Source organism: Python bivittatus, unplaced genomic scaffold (genome assembly GCF_059951505.1).
Source record: "Python bivittatus isolate LINGU-HERP-01145 unplaced genomic scaffold, Pbiv_v1 ctg000700_np1212, whole genome shotgun sequence".
NCBI lineage: Eukaryota > Metazoa > Chordata > Lepidosauria > Squamata > Pythonidae > Python > Python bivittatus.
This window is the reverse complement of record NW_028277098.1, coordinates 84,578,453-84,594,673: the sequence shown is the minus strand read 5'-3', so window position 1 is coordinate 84,594,673 and position 16,221 is coordinate 84,578,453. Positions and strand designations below refer to the sequence as shown.

General features: G+C 37.6%; 1 protein-coding gene across 8 annotated transcripts in view; it reads left to right on the top strand.

Annotated features, from left to right (window-relative positions):
* Positions 1–16,221, top strand: part of SULF2 (sulfatase 2) — a 311,016-nt gene that overhangs the window by 177,572 nt on the left and 117,223 nt on the right. For 5 of the 8 annotated variants that reach the window (XM_088154096.1, XM_088154097.1, XM_088154098.1 and 2 more), the window contains one exon: positions 14,007–14,104. The exons of 2 other annotated variants lie outside the window; for them this stretch is intronic. The gene's annotated coding sequence lies outside the window, so the exon portion shown is untranslated. Of the gene's footprint in view, positions 1–4,592; positions 4,610–14,006; positions 14,105–16,221 lie in introns of those variants that run through there. One more of the 8 variants, XM_088154101.1, reaches the window with a different exon arrangement.

Here is a 16,221-nt window from a genome sequence, read left to right as displayed (position 1 = left end):
CTTGGCATAATGCCTAAACTGCCTTCCCAGTATACGTAGAATACATACCCCCTTGTTTGGAAAGAATTTGGTTTCATATGTAGTTGTTTGCCTTAATAAAAGCAATTATGACCTCTTAGGTTACAAGATGTTAACTGAAGAGCAGCAATGTAGAAAGAAGCATTTAGCTATGCTCTGGGATTTTGAAGAATTGCAGTCATAATTAATCTGGAGGGTTCCAGGATGAAGAAACAAGTACTTTCTGAGGTCTGATACTAGGGTTCCAGTGTGCCCATGGACACGTTCCTTGGAAACTGTAAACTTTCTGCTCTGTCTGGCTATTTTATGTAAAACAATTTTTTTTTAATTAGAAAATGGGATGCTGGTGTGCTGCAAAGGAAAGGTAGCTCTAAGCACCATCTTTGTTTCTAGAAAATATCTCTATGTCCCAAATGGGACCACAAGAAGAAAATTAATAGTAGATAGATATTTGTATTCCAATGTTCTCTTTAGAAGCATGACCACCTCCTCAGGGAAATGTAAGGGTAATAGGCAATATTAAGTCAATATCAATATCAAATATCATCGTAGAACTGGAAGAGGCCATTTAGGCCATCAGGTCCAATGAATACATGCAGTGAAGGAAAGTCTACATCTTTTGGGGTAATTGGTTCCACTGTTGAACTACTCTTACATTTGGGAAACTTCTAATATTCTGTTGCAATCTGCCTTCTAACTTAAATCCATCTTTCTGTGTTCCACCTTCTGGCTGGAGAACAGATTATGATATTGTACAATGAGACGGGTTAGAGGAGATGGCAGATAATGTTTGATAAATTGGTGCTTTGTGACTGATTTTGTCCTCTGTGGTAGCCATTCTATGATTGGCCAAGTCCTTCACTATCAGACTTTTTGTCAGAATACCACAACATGTACTCCAAATTCCAACAATACCCAGCATCCCTATAATGTTGGGGATCCTTGTTTACTATTTCTACAGTAGAAGATTACAAAAGGAAGGAAGGAAGATACAGGTTTAGCTGAGAAAAGAGCATATACTTTTACTACAGTTTCTTGTTTTCCTTTTTATACCTTTGGCCCCTGTGTACAGCCTCCAAATGTGTGGCTGGAAGGGGAAGGGAAGGTTATGCTGGATCAGTGGGTGAGGCACTTCATGGATTGTCCTCACATTTTTTCATTCTGAAATGTTTTAATTGGAGAAGCTGAAGAATGAACATAAGGTAGGTATCCTGTTACACCCTGTGGTCCACCTCTCAGTCAGCACAAACTCCAGAGATATGAGGTTACCTAAGATTTTATTTTCCTTGGAATAAAGTCTCTGAAGGCTTTGGCATTTTGGCTCATTTTGAAATACTATAAATGCAAATTGATCAGAAATAGGAATTCAGAGCTTTAACCCTCCCATAGATACTACTCCCTTCTTAGATTTCTGCAATGTGCTTTGAACCATAATGCTTCTAGATAGTATACCCTCTAACTTGCCTTTGGTTCATTGAACTATAAAGAGTAAAAGAATAGAAAACTTGAATGTGCAATAACATTAAAAGGCCCAATCAGTCTTAATCTGTTTTTGCTTAATATAGTTGCTCACTCTTATTATTACTATTTCTTTCTAAAATGGTAAATAAAAAAAGATTAAAAACATACAGAAAGTATTATTCTACCTCTTCAAAAGAGGAGAGAAATTAAAACATCTAATAATTCTATGACAATGTTGAATAATGAAAAGGACCCAGCTGAGGGTCTATAGTGCCATTCACATTATTGTAATAAAATCAAGTAAAATAAAAATTAGCCAGATGGGTAATTATGTGATATTTGTAATAATTTAAAACTAAAATAATTAATTATTTTGAAAGCCCCCAAATACCAGTGAAGTCAAGATACAAAGTAATTATCTCCAACTGCTGTCAAACATGAAAGAGTTTTACAGTAAAGAAATGTAAATGCCAGAGCGTACATAAAGTGGTTGAAAGCTAACTCTGCGCTTTGGACCTATTTGAACTATAATTACTTGTTCATAACGCAGTGAAGGCAAAAAGATATGTTGGGAGGGTACATTATTCTGAATTCTCCTTGTGACATAGCCATAGAAACCATGACCCATGTCCTCCTTTCCTGCCAGTTCAACAGTTCAATCTTTCTGCAGCTGATCACCCCTTTCTTATCCAAATCTCCAGGGCACGGTAATATATTTTATTTACACTACATACTAGATAACAAAGATAATTGTACTTTGATAATAATGTACAGTTTGATTGTGTGTCTTGATTTCTGCAAATGAATGTGGGGAAACTGAGAATGGCAATATTAAGAGTGTTTTTTGACAGATGCAAAAATATTCATGAAACTCCAGTTTGGCTTGTGTTTTAATTTGAAGGCTGACTTAACAGAAGTATTAAGAATGTAAGCTGGAAAATCCTGAGTTCAGTTGTTAACTTAGCCCCGAATTCACTAGGTGACTTTAGAAAAGATGTTGCATATCCCCACCTATAATACTACTACTCTAAAGAGGGAGTTAATGTGCAGATTTCTTTCTTTTTTTAATCTGACATTCATAGGAATCCTGTATTCAAGCACCATGTATAAAGTTCCATTGTAAGGAAAAAGTCATGATACTTTCCTTGCCAAGGACTGAAGCAAGTATCTAAGTATGTTTAGTTGTGCAGATTTAAATTCCTCCCCACAATTGGTAGCATGTAGTTTCTACTTTTGGGGAAGAATTAACCTGAATCCACTTAAAATTCTGTTTCACATCTTTTGTACTGAACATCTCAGAGTCTTCTTTTGTGATGGAGATACTGAATGAGGGCCTTGCATGAGTGGCACAGTTAATATGTACAAAAGCTATGGTGATGTGGATCTCCAGCTTCTAACTGGTTTGCAGTGGAATTTTGTGATCGCTACTTCAGTCAGTGTTAGATTTATTGCTACAGTTGTTATGATTAATGTATCGTGCTAATGCCTTTCTTTTTACTGTATGTTATTTGCGGCCTATGGATTTGTTAAGGAGAGAGTTGGAGGTTATGGAAATGAATTTATGGGAATATTTAAATATGTATTTTTGTTCCTAAAGCAATTTTTAAAAAGATATTAAGAGCATTCCCTTCCCCTTCTAGTAGTTTATGATGAGAAGTGTATGAAGAAGAAATACATAGGAAAGAAAGAAAACTAACAGAACTTTCTAGGGCACATAAGCATTGTGTGCTGCTAAATATTTAAGTGAGGTAGTCCAGACAAGAAGCACCAACCATGAGTACTAATGCTACCTTTATTGAAGGTTGCATAACAGAATCTTGTAAGTCTGAAAGTACCTCTCCCGTCCCTTACTTTTACTGTCACAAAAACTAAGGAGGGTCTCTTCTGACATGCTTTCTCCAGCTCCATCCCTCCTTTGGACTCAGATTTTGTTTATCAGACCATTATCTAGACTGAGGCTCTTCTTCCTGTCTCCCAAGTTCATTCCCACATATCATAACATTAAGAACCAGCTCTGCCGGCTCCATTGCCACTACCGCCTTGCCACTAGCATGCTAGGCATCAAGGTTCACCCCTGCTGTCAACCAGCTGGCAGAATTCCAGAAAATTTAACAATTGGCTCTCGGGAGCCAGTGTGGGCCAGCTTGAGCATACCACTGCCTCCAAACTATTGGTCAGTTATTTGGAGATTTAGAAATATTCCTAACTGCACAATCATGGGCTAGTAAAGGATAAACTGTTAGTACAAGTATAGTCTAACAGCTGTTAGGCTTGGACAGGGCAAGGTTCTCGTCCATACTCAGGTTCACATCCACACTCAACCATGGAAACTCACTGGTTGATTTTGGGTGTATCACTCTGTCTCAGCCCAACCTACCTCACAAAGTTGCTGTTGTGGAGATACAATGAAAGGAGATTGCCAGGTAAGCAACCTTGAGCTCTGGGAGAAAAAGCTGGATATAAATAAATAAATAGAAATAAATAGCATATTACCAATGTAGAAGTATATTTTAGTAATAATGTTAAGTACTTTGTCATTAAAAGCAAAACAAATGAAGTACTTCAAGAACATTGCAGTCTGTAAAGCTGGTTGATTCCTTGCTGTCTGTCCCAGAATGAATGAAAAACAGTCTCAGGACAAAATAGAGACAGGACTGGTCTCTTCTGGGAGGCCACTAGAATGGCTTTGGCAGCAGCACAGTTGTTGTTGTACAGGATAAATAATAAAAAGGAATGAAAAAGGAATGAATTGGCTGTATGAATAATAAAAATAGCCTGATTTTAAGTAGCTTTTGAGTACTTTTCAAGTGGAGAGCAGAATAAATATGAAAAAGATTAAAAAGTACAATATTTGAGATTAAAAGCAAAAAAGAGTCTCCAAATATTAATATACTTTTTGCAGGATAAGTTTTCCAATTGGGTGCAATATAGTAAATCAATCTCAAGCCCAAATAGTTGGAGTAAATATTTGTTCTTCCTTTGTTTGCCTGTATTCATTTTTTCTCCTTTTCTCTATTATCTCCACTGTCAGATTTAATACTGTAACTGTCCTCCCCAGCTTGATGCCCTCCAGATGTTTGAGGATTGCAAATCCCAGGAATCAGGCTAGAAATAAGTTCATCACACTAAGGTTTCTGCACCTATTTATTTTTGGAAGTGTAAATATGTACCAGTTGTAAACTCTGTCATTATGTGTGCACATTGTCATGTATAAATGTATACACTTGTATAATTTAACAGCAAAATACAAGACATGCTTTTCATCAGGGTGAGGAAATAAGAGTTGGATAGAGAAAGTATACAATATTAATGGAACTCTATTTTGGGCAGCAGATTGATGAATGTCAGATAACTCTGATTTATTTATTTGTTTGTTTATTTAAAACATTTATATAGCCGCCATCTTGTACCAGACTCTGGGCGGCTCACAACTAAGAGTTACTTAGTTACAGAAGACTAAAGCTATATTTAATTATCTGCACTGTTGCCACAAAAATCCTGGGAAGGGCTTTTGATTGCTCTGAGTAAGTATATAATACATGATGTGTACAACAGATTGTCAAAATTGCTGAGCCAAGCAATGGAGCTAGGATTAATTACCTAATTATCATGATTGTGGGTAACAATACATGATAACTTATTATTTATTTAGCATTAATCTATTCATACTCAATATTTTAAATGCTGTTGTTTTCCTGGGTTTTTCCCCCTTAGGAACAAGATAAGGATGATTAACATGGATTAACTGAACATGAAGGAGTTTGTTTTATAATCATATAATTAAAAAGTCAGAAGGGGCTAAGTAGGCAATTGAGTCCAACACCTTGCTCCATGCAAGAATCCAAACTAAAATATCTATGATAGAAGTAGTCCAGCCTCTCTTTCAGGACCTACCATCTACTTGAAAATCTAGTTGTAAGAATTTATATGATGATACCATTTAAATAATAGGTATGCACAATAAGTTGTTGCCCATCCTTTGTTATGCAGAGTGAAGCTATAAACACAGTTCATGCCAAAAATACACACCAGCGTTAGAGAGATTGAAAGAATGTAATGTCCTTATCTTGTTCTCCAAAGAAATCCAGCCAGAAAATATAAAATATCTGGTTGTTTATTGAGAAAAGTAAAAAAACTACATAAAATACAAGTTTCATGCAAAACATAGAAAAAATCACTTCTCATATATGTGGCATCCAAGATTTATCCACTATACAAGTTTAACAAAGTCTCTAGCCAAAAACTCTCAGAGAAGAGGTACACTATTTAGTTATTAGTTACTACTACATAACCCATAAAACTGATTACATGATGGCTAAAATTCTACTGAGCAGTGAGACATGTACTCACTCACAATTTATTGACACTATGACACTATGCACCACTCCTTGAGTAACTAGCATACAGATGCCAATAGGTGGCAGTAAATAGCAGTATACGTGCAAACTAGAAGGCCACAATAAGTCGCATGATTTCTCTAGTCAAAACAATGTTTTTGAAGATAGCGAGATGCATTTCTTCCCATGAGAAACTCCTAACATCCTTTGCTTGAACACAGTCAGTACAGGAGAGCCTACAATCTTGCTGGATAAATGGTTCTACTTCTAATGGTTCCTAAGGTTAGCAACATATAATTTAATCCAGTATTCCTTGTCCTATCCTCTGTGATGATGGGTCTTGCCATTCCATGTGATACTATTTCAAGTATTTGAAAAGTACTGTCATATGAGGGCAGCCTTATTCTTCTTTTCTCAAGGCTAAACATTTCCCAGTTCTTCACTATGTTTTTCATAGGAGTTAGTTTCTAGTCTCTTAAACATCTTCATTGCCATTCTGTGAACCTCTTAACTTGATCTGCATCTTTCTGGAAGTATAGCACCAAGAATTGAGCTCAAGGTGGATTCAAGGTGAAGTCCAACTAGTGCAGGATAAAATGATGTATTATTCCTCAAGATTTAAAAACTATATAGAGACCTGGTTTGGTATAGTGGTTAAGGCATCAGTCTAGAAACTGGGGGACTGTGACTTCTAGTCCTGCCTTAGGTACAAAGCCAACTGGGTGACCTTGGGCCAGTCACTCACTCTCAGCCCTAGGAAGGAGGCAATGGCAAACCACTTCTGAAATCTTGTCAGAAAAACTGCAGGGACTACTCCAGGCAGAGAACCGTGACAAGTGAGCATCAGCTTAGGAAAGGTCTGTTTCAAATAAGGGGTTTATAACAAGTATGGTTGTTTATGATGGAAGATTAAGTGAAGGTTACAAAAGTCACGAGAAGTTCTGAATGTGGGACAGACCATTATTCCGCAGTGTTAATATGGCTCTTGGAGGAAAATGGCCATGGAAAAAAGAAATTAAAAAAGAGAGTGAAAGGAGAATGACTCAAGGAAGAACTTATCCTGTATGAAAACATATGAGAAGATAGATTACTTTCCCAACAGAATGAATGGAAAATGGATAAAGGAAAGATGACATGGACGCTGCTTGGAACAGAATGAAAAGAATTATGTTCCAGGGTGCCACAGAAGTGCATAGAATGTGAAAAGAGAATGCTTGGTAGAATGATGAAATGAAAGAGGTAGTGGGTGAAAAGAAAAGATATAATGTATATAGAGAGAAAAGGATAGTTGCAAAGAATATTGTCAAGTAGAGCAAGGAACAAGTAAAAGAGGAGAGAAATTGCAGACCAGTTTCATTGGGAATAAAAAATTGTTTTGGAAACAGGTGAAATGTGCTAAACAAGAAACCTCCCCAGAGTCAATGGAGTTAAAAATAAAAATGATGAAATGGTTTAGGATGAAATTTTAATGAGGGAGTGCTGGAAAGAGTATTTTATGATGATGATGATGTAAATGATAGTGGTAGGCTGAAGGGTGGTATTGAAGCAAATCCTATAAATGTTAGGAAAGAAAGTGATGACAAGTAAATCATAAATGCTGCAAGAATGTTCAAAGTGGTAAGGTTAGTGGTGTAACTGGATAAATGTTACAATAGGGTTAGGGTTTCCTCATGGAGTGCTTGTGCAACTACTTTAATGTATGTGTGAAGACAGCTTCTCCGCTGATGATTGCAAGGAGGAAAATGGAAGAGAGCTCCGATACATGGGAAAACACTGAGGCCCTGCTAAGGCTGTATGGATCAAACCCCTGAAATCAGGGATAAATAGTATCAGCTATGCTTGTGTGGAGGCTGAGGGAATCTGGGGGAATCTAAGGGCTTAGTAGATTTTTTTTTTCCACAACAAATTCTTATCCCGACATTTTGAAAGCAATATCTGTTATCCAGAATCTTTGGTCCCGATTTGCCTTGATAATGTTACTTGCCTTGTCCTTCTGTGTTTTTGTTACCTGGTTGGAACAATTTGAGAATGAATTTGAATTGAAGCAGTCTATATTTTAACAACGAATTTGCTTCCTAGCAAGAATCAGTGTGTCTGATTTATCACAGGTCAGGTTTAGCAAGAAAGAAACACATATCAGTGCTCACTCCTAAATATCACCTTGTTGTTTTTAAGGTGCTTAGAGATCCACTGATAGTGGTAGACTGAATGATCTGTGGTTTCTATATGACCTTCCTTTTCCCTCAATTTGAAGATGAGGATAACATTTGCCTTCCATCAGCCTCTTTGCACTTTATCTGTTCTCCATGGTTTCTCAGATAATGCATAAAAGTTAGGTCAGATTATCAGCAAATCCTTTCATTGCCTTCAGATGAAATTCATTTGGCCCTGAAGATTTAAATTCATTCAAAATAATAAGTGTTCTCTGACCAGGTTTTTACCAGTCTCAGACTTCATCCTGTTCTTTACAGTTCCCTGGCTGTTGGAGAAAACTGAATCAAAAAATTGTTGAGTAGTTTTGTTACTATTTATTTATTTATTTATTTACTTTTATTTATTAAATTTATATGCCACCTATCTCCCCCAGAGAGCAACTCTGGGTGGCTCATTTATTATTTCATCAGATTTATATGGCTGTCCATCTCACATAAGCAACTCTTGGTGGCTAACACACAAAAAGCATAAAAACAATAAAGGATACAATAAATAAAACACATAAAAGAACACTGCCACCAAGGATAAACCAATCAAAAACAAATACATTCAGTCCACAAGCTCAACCACTCCTGACTCTTATGCCTGAGAGAAAAGCCAGATCATAACTTTATGGCTTTATGAAATGCCAGCAGGGTTGGGTCTAATCTAATCTTGGGAGGAATCATGTTTCAGAGGTCAAGTACTGTTACAGAAAAGGCACACTTCCTTGGTTCCCCCAGATGACACTCCTTAATCATGGGAACCAAAGCAACTGATGAGATATGTAGAGACAGCTGGAAAGAGGCATGCCTCAAATAAACTGGGCCCATGTCATGAAAAGTTTTATAGGTGACAGCCAGCACCTTGAATTGCATACAGAAGTCTATTGGGAGCTGAAACAGCTCATGAAGCAAAGGTGTAAGAAGGGTGTACCAAGGTATACCCATTGCATATGCCACTACATCCTGGGCCAGTTGCAGCTTCCAGATTCTTTAGCATCCACAAGGATTTTGCCATCTTCATTGGACATCTGAATTTTTCCTTTTCTTTATATGTTGTATGTATCAGAAAAAGACTTTTTTGTTGTCCTTAGCATCTTTAACAAACTTCATTCTGAGCTATGTCAGACTATCTTTATGTGTTCTCCCTTGGTGATCAGTCTGTCTTCCTCCTATATGTGTCCTTTTTTGTTTTCTGACCTTCATTAAGCTGCTTATGCAGTATGTTATTGTTGTTGTTGTTGTTGTTAGTCGCACAGTCAGCCAGATGTTTAGACTGGATATGGTATTTTTACCCACCTACCAAATTCTTCCCAAGGACCTGGGATAGGCAGATGTCTTTGTTTGATGGTGCTAAAGGTATTGTCGCAGGAATTAGGCTGTTCCAAATAAAGGTGCCTTTTGCAATTGACTGATGGTGATTTTCTCAATGCCGATGGTGTTCAAATGGTGCTCCAAATGATTTGGGATTACACCCAAGGCACCTAGTACTGTTGGTACTATGTTTGCTTTTTTTTTGCCACAGTCATTCTACTTCCACTTGTAGGTATTTGTATTTTGTGATTTTCTCCAGTTCTTTCTCTTCTATTCCGCCATATCCAGGTATTGCAATGTCCACTATCCAGACTTTTTTGTCTTATCAACAATTGTTAAGTCTAGGGCACTGCGTGGCAGGTGCTTGTCTGTCTGAATTCTAAGGTCCCAGAGCACTTTAGCTTCATTTTCTATTACTTTGTCTGTTTTGTGATCCCACCAGTTCTTGCTTGCAGGCAAATGGTACTTCTTGCAGATATTCCAATGCACCATTGTTGCTACCGTTGTTTGTAGTCAGTCTGTGCGATCTTCTTGCAGCAGCTGACTAGGTGGTCCACTGTTTCTTCAGCTGTTTTGCAGAGGTGGCAGTTACTGTCATTTGCTGTCTTCTCAATTCTGACTTTGTATGCATTTGTTCTTAAGGCTTGGTCTTGTGCAGCCAGAATTGGCCCCTTTGTCTATTTCTTCAACTTTCTTGCTCTCAGCAATTGCCAGGTCTTGTTATTATCTGCTTTGTGTGCTAGTTTTTTTATGTACTAGCCATGTGATACTTTGCCTTGCCATGTCTATTTCTGTTGTTCATTTGATCTTTCTTATAGGCCAGTTTGTTCTCTTCAGTATTCAGTAAGCCTTCGTGGTGTACTAGCTTCAGTGCATCTTCTTTGCTGTCCTTCAGATATTCTTCCAATGCTCTTTTTTCTTCTTCAACTGTCTGATGTAGTTGTAACTTTCCACACCCACCTATGCTCCTTGGTAAATACAGTCTGTCAACATCACTGCATGGAGGAAGGGCATGATTCATTATCATTATTTTTCTGGTCTTCCTATCCAGTGCTTCTAGTTCTGCTTGAGTCCAGTCCACTATTCCAGCTGTGTATCTAATGGCTGGAATTGCCCAGGAGTTAATTGCCTTGATGGTATTTCCTCCACTGAGTTTGGACTTTAAGATCTTCTTCACTCTCATCATGTATTCACTCCTAACCTCCTTCTTGACTTCGGTGTGCTTGATGTTGTCAATCTGAAGGATGCCCAGATATCTGTAGTGATCTTCTTCATCCAAACTCTTGATGTTATTTCCATAGGGCATCTTGATTCCTTCCATTTTCACTATTTTTCCCCTGTTGGTGGTCAGGGTGGCACATTTGTCCAGTCCAAACTCCACTGCAATATCTTGGTTATATATTTGGACAGTGTTGAGCAGCGATTCTATTTCAGATGGTGTTTTTCCATACAGCTTCAGATCATCCATGTAAAGGAGGTGGGATAGCCTGGCAGATATTTTTCGTGTTTGATAGCCATGGCCTGACTTGTTCAGTATTCTTGACAGAGGAATCAATGCATTGACAAACAGTAGTGGTGGTGGGTGAGTCTCCTTGAAAGATTCCTCTCTTGATATTAATCTCTCCCAGAGTATCACCATTGACCAGCAACTGTGTCTTCCATTGTGCCATTGATTTTTGCACAAAGTTTCTGAAGTTTCTACTGACTCGTGTTATTTCTAGGCACTTGATTATCCAATCATGTTGCACAGAGTTGAATGCCTTTTTGTAATCAATCCAAGCTACATTCAAGTTGGTCTTCCTTCTCTTGCAGTTTTCCAAAATCATCTTGTCAATTAGGAGCTGATCTTTTGTTCCTCTGCTGTTTGGGCAGTTTCTTTCTGCTCCGGTGGAAAGAGCTTATTTTCAGCTAGATGCTGTTGGACTGCACCAGCTACAATACCAGTTAGCAATTTGAAAGTTGTTGGTAAGCAGATGATTGACCTACAGTTGCCTGGTGCTGCCCCTTTTGTTGCATCTTTTATTATCAGGTAGGTTTTGCCAGATGTTAACTAATCTTCAGTTTCATCTCCTCGCAGTATGTTGTTAAACTGCTTGGCAATGAGTGGTGCAAACCAGTCAGATGTTTCAACCAAAACCCATGCAGTTCATCTTCACCTGGTGCTGACCAATTCTTGATCTTCCTTGCTCTTTTTTCCACCAGTTCTGCTGTTATTACAAGTTCTTTCATTTCAGCTTCTTTTTTATTCTTATCCACCTCCTTTATCCAAGCTGCATTCTTTTTTTTTTTAAGCTGCATTCTTGTTGTATTTGTTTGGGTTGTCCCATAGCTGCGCCCAGAACTGCACTGTTTCTACTTTGTCAGGCGTTGACTAGTTCATTGCAGTCTCTCCACTGATGGATTGGTAGAAACGTCAACGATTTGACTGAAATTGGAGATTGTGTCTATAGTGTGCAATTCAAGCTTTGTATCTGCTGGTCTTCTTGGCTATGGCTGTTATTTTCTGCTTTAGTATTTCTAGTGCTTCCTTGATCTTTGTTTCTAGGTGATATTTCTTGATTAGGTGTTCTTTGGTCTTGTTCTTCAGCTTCTTTTCTTGCATTTGTTCTACCTTGCTTGGATCTGTCCCTAGCATGCTGTTCTTATTTTCCTACCTGATCTTCTATTTTGGTGGTGCACTGTTTGGCTTTTTACTTGTTAGTTGATTTTGCATCCAAGGTATTCAGTTGTAACTGCAGCCATGCTGTATGTTAGTTGGTTTCTTTCTTAAAGTGAGCTGGTATTATAATATTGGCATCTTTTAATACTCGTGCTAGCTTTTTTGTAACAAGCTTCAATGCAGGCAGCCTTATGCTGTTGTTTTTGTGCTGTTCTAGATGCTGTTATTCTTTGTTCCAATTCCTCTTGTTTTTTAGTTAGAGGGCTTTGTTCTTGCTGAGGAGAAGGCAGAGGAGAGGGTGCCTGGTTTGGGAATGAAAACAATTCCATAGTTATGCTGGCTTCCTCTACTGGTGACTCCCCCTGGTTTGCCTCTACAGTCTGAGCTACTTCTGGTAAGGCTTTGGAGGCATCCTAGCTCACCATTCTTTCACTTGGAAGTCAAATGTCTAAACTTTTACAACTGTCCCTCTCTTTGTTTTGTTTCTGTTCATTTTGAATACATTTTAGTGTTCAATTGTTGTATTCCATTTATAGGACTCCTCTTATTAAGTCTCAGTTATAAAGCTGTATTTACCTTTATATAGACAAACCACATTTATACACCATTCAAAAGACACAATAAAAAACTAGGAAGGAAACGAAAAGACTACAACACATCCCCTCCAGCAGCCCATATTCAGATAAGCAGGGATCAGCACCAGACAATCAGACAAAAAACAATACTCTTGTCAGGTAAGGTAAACTAAGGAGGAAATTACACCCCCACCAAAACTGGCAGGACAAGCTACTGCATATAAGCAGACGGCAAACCCCTCACTCACTTGAACTGATGATGTTACCTAGATGGGTAATGAAATGTCTGCAAGCAGAGAACCAAGCTCAGAGAGCACTAAGAACTCCACAGTTCAATCCTGAACTACAGATATTCTCTTCTGTTGGATTTACCTTTCACGAAGAATTCAAACTTATACAGACAATGAAAGGCAATCAACTTTCTAATTTTTATTGAGTGGCTTAATAATTCTCATTATGGTAGCACTTCCAGTCCTACAATGCACAAATCTTTATATAAGATCCATACTTCAGGTTTTTTTGTCTTGAATCTCCCCCAGGCTTCAGCTGAAAGCCCATCTAATCAAATTCAATCAAGTCAAAGTCTTTGAACTGCAGTACATTGAACACCAGTGTTCTGTTATCCTGATAACTCAGACCATGGTCCCAGAAACCAAATCTCTCTTACTGCCAACATTTCTGAAGCTTTTTCCTTTCAGTCGTCTCCACGAACTTGAAAGCTAAATGAAAGCACTGCAGAAAGATCTACCTCTAGTCAGTGGGTGGTTGAGCAGTAAGAGATATTCATCAGTAAAGTTGATATATTTGGGAAGTTGTTCTGACACATCCCTAATCTGTACTTCTGACAGATGGCTTCCTTCCTGGGCCATTGGATCCAGTTAGTACTCATTTGTTTTCGTTCCTCATTGTAGGTTCAACTATCATGACTCTTGCTTTTGTTGTCTTGCAGAGCGTAGCTGCATTTTCTCTGGTCTTAAAGGCTCTCCTCTCCTCTGTCTATTTAATACAATCTCTTTTTCTTCCTTAGGGACTGTTTTTTCTGAAAGGGCCTCAAAGCTGTTTCTGAATTCTAGCATTGCAGAATATCTTCTACATTTCTTATTTCTAGCGGCCACTCTTGTATACTGTACTTGTTTCTTTGTTTGATTCTGTTCCTCATGAAAAGCTGATTTCTCTCTTGGTTGCAGTTGCAGGGCTCCTTTTGTTCGCTCTGAAAATCATTTTCCATTTTTTAGAAGCTGAAGCGTGGCCACTTAACTGCTTTAATCCTTTGACTTTTTCTTCTTCAAGGACTACCACAAGCTTACACATGTTGCATATATTTGTCAAATTGTTTTTATGCTGGAGCATGCCATAAACATTGCAAAGGAGAACTGTACAGTCAGGTCTCTTCTTTAAGGCACCACCACTGGAGGGACTTTTTATTTATTGTATTTTCCTTCCTTAGGCTGTCAGATTACCTGAGTGCCCATAGCAGTCTAGAGGGAAAATTTGGAAGGAACTTCCCTACAGAGCTCCATTGCCAAAGTCCTGCTCTTTCTGTTTGTAAGTAATAAGCACTAAGCTTGCTTGTTCTTAACAAAATGTAGGTTCCATAAGAGTAGTCAATATGGTATTTTGAAGGCTAACATATTTGTGTTATATAAAACTGTGTACTGGTCTTCCTCAACCCAGAGTCCCCTCAACTAGGAATTCTGGGAGTTGTAGACCAATATATCTAGACAATATCTGACTGAGGGGGGAAATGATTCACTGGAAGAAATCTGAAAAGGAGATTAATTTGGTGGCTGGAAAAACACATCTCTGGGAAATGTAAGAAAGATGGAGTAAATGTAAATATTGTGGAAAATATGCTGGAAAATAAGAGGTTGTCAGAAAATAATAAATGCTTCTTAGGTGCTACCTGTGTGACATGTTTTAATTTTCTCAGTAGAATTGTCGCAAACAAAAGAAAAAAAATAATTTAATCTGAGCAAAGGCTTAGCAAGTTTGTTCTCTGGAACCCAACTGAATTGTCAGAGCACCACATTGGAAGATATACACTATCAAGGACAGTGTAGGGAGTGCTATTTTCTAAGCATTGGGTAAGCCAAATCAAGGTGCAGACGTAATTTTTAAAAAATTCACACCTTTTTTCAGTCTAAACTTTTGCAAGAGCTGCTGTGTTGGTCTAAATCCCCTATATACATATCTCTTCAGAAAGCTGGCATCAGGTAGGGGCTGAAAATAATGCTTATATGGTAACTATAGGCTAACAAAGCCCAGCAGTGAAAAGAACATTGTAAGAGACAATTTCTGGAGTTTTTTTAGAAGTACTTGAGTACATACAATGCACAAAACATCTTCTATGGGCAATTTTCCTGATTCTTGCCAAAGTGTCTGAATATGACATGCTATTTAGCTATTAGAATACCGTTTTTAATATTTTTCCTGTGGAAAACACAACTATATCTTTGGAAACTACAACAAAACAATGTGCTGTGGTATGAGATTTTAATAAGATGAATAATATTGTAATCAAATAATTTTTAAAAAATCACAAAAAAAACTATATCATACACACACACACACACACACACATATGCGTATTCAAAATTTTATATGCTAAAGGAGACTAATCTCTCTGCTCCTCATCTGTTGCTTTCAGTCCTACACAAAATGTTGTTTTGTGCCATCTAGTGACAAAGCAAAACATTGCTGTTAGCCATTAAGATCTTAATTTAAGGCTACAGCAGCAATCTTCCTTCCACGTTCCTTCCAGCTTCTCTTTGTTTTAGTACATACCTGTTCTGTTTTGCATTCTGTACTGTCCAAAATACGTCCATCATTATCACCACCCAAAAGAAAGTAATTGCAAACCATGCTCAGTCAGTCTTCCAAGGGAGATGGCAAGCTAAGGTCTTCAGTACTTTCCAGCAGATCTGGTTAGAAAATCTATAGCCTGATTGAATGCTTCGCAGAAAGCATATATTTCAGCCAATTTCACTCATTTAAGAAAAACCAGTGAACAAATTGGTCAGGCCACAGTTCTTCATTTGGATGCTTGAAATCCCTCAGTGTAAGACTATATAGAATAAATTATTCTTAAGACTCTTGGCCTGCAATTTTCAAGTAACAAGCCTTAAGTGAGGACAATGTCCTTCCCTAATATTTGCCTGGACAAAACAAGAAATTCTGAGAAAGAAACAAACATTTCTTCAGTAAACGTGGCAATCTATTAAGAGTAAATTATTCATAATCAAATGAAGAGACGAAGCCTGTACTGGTGCTTTCTAATAGAACTTGTTCAGCAGAAATATTCAAGAGAAGCTTGTATCTGCATGAAATTCAACACTGCTTGTTAAGTACTGCCAATACAGTCTTTGTATGAACAGATAAAGAAGCTGAGTCAATCCTACTATTGCTAGATACCCCTGGGAAGAAATCCAGACACTACCTGCTATTTCTGAAATACATCCTCAGAATTATAAAAAAGAGAACACATTTTTAGCTTTTAAAAATATATGTTAAAGGGCGTGACTAAAGATACACAAGGAAAATTTGTTTATTTTTTAAAATTCATTTTTATTTAATTTTCTCTTTGTTAGAACTGCATTTATCAGCTTTTTCATAAATTACTATAAAAGGACCAGATGACCTTCTGCACTGTAACTTCCATATTT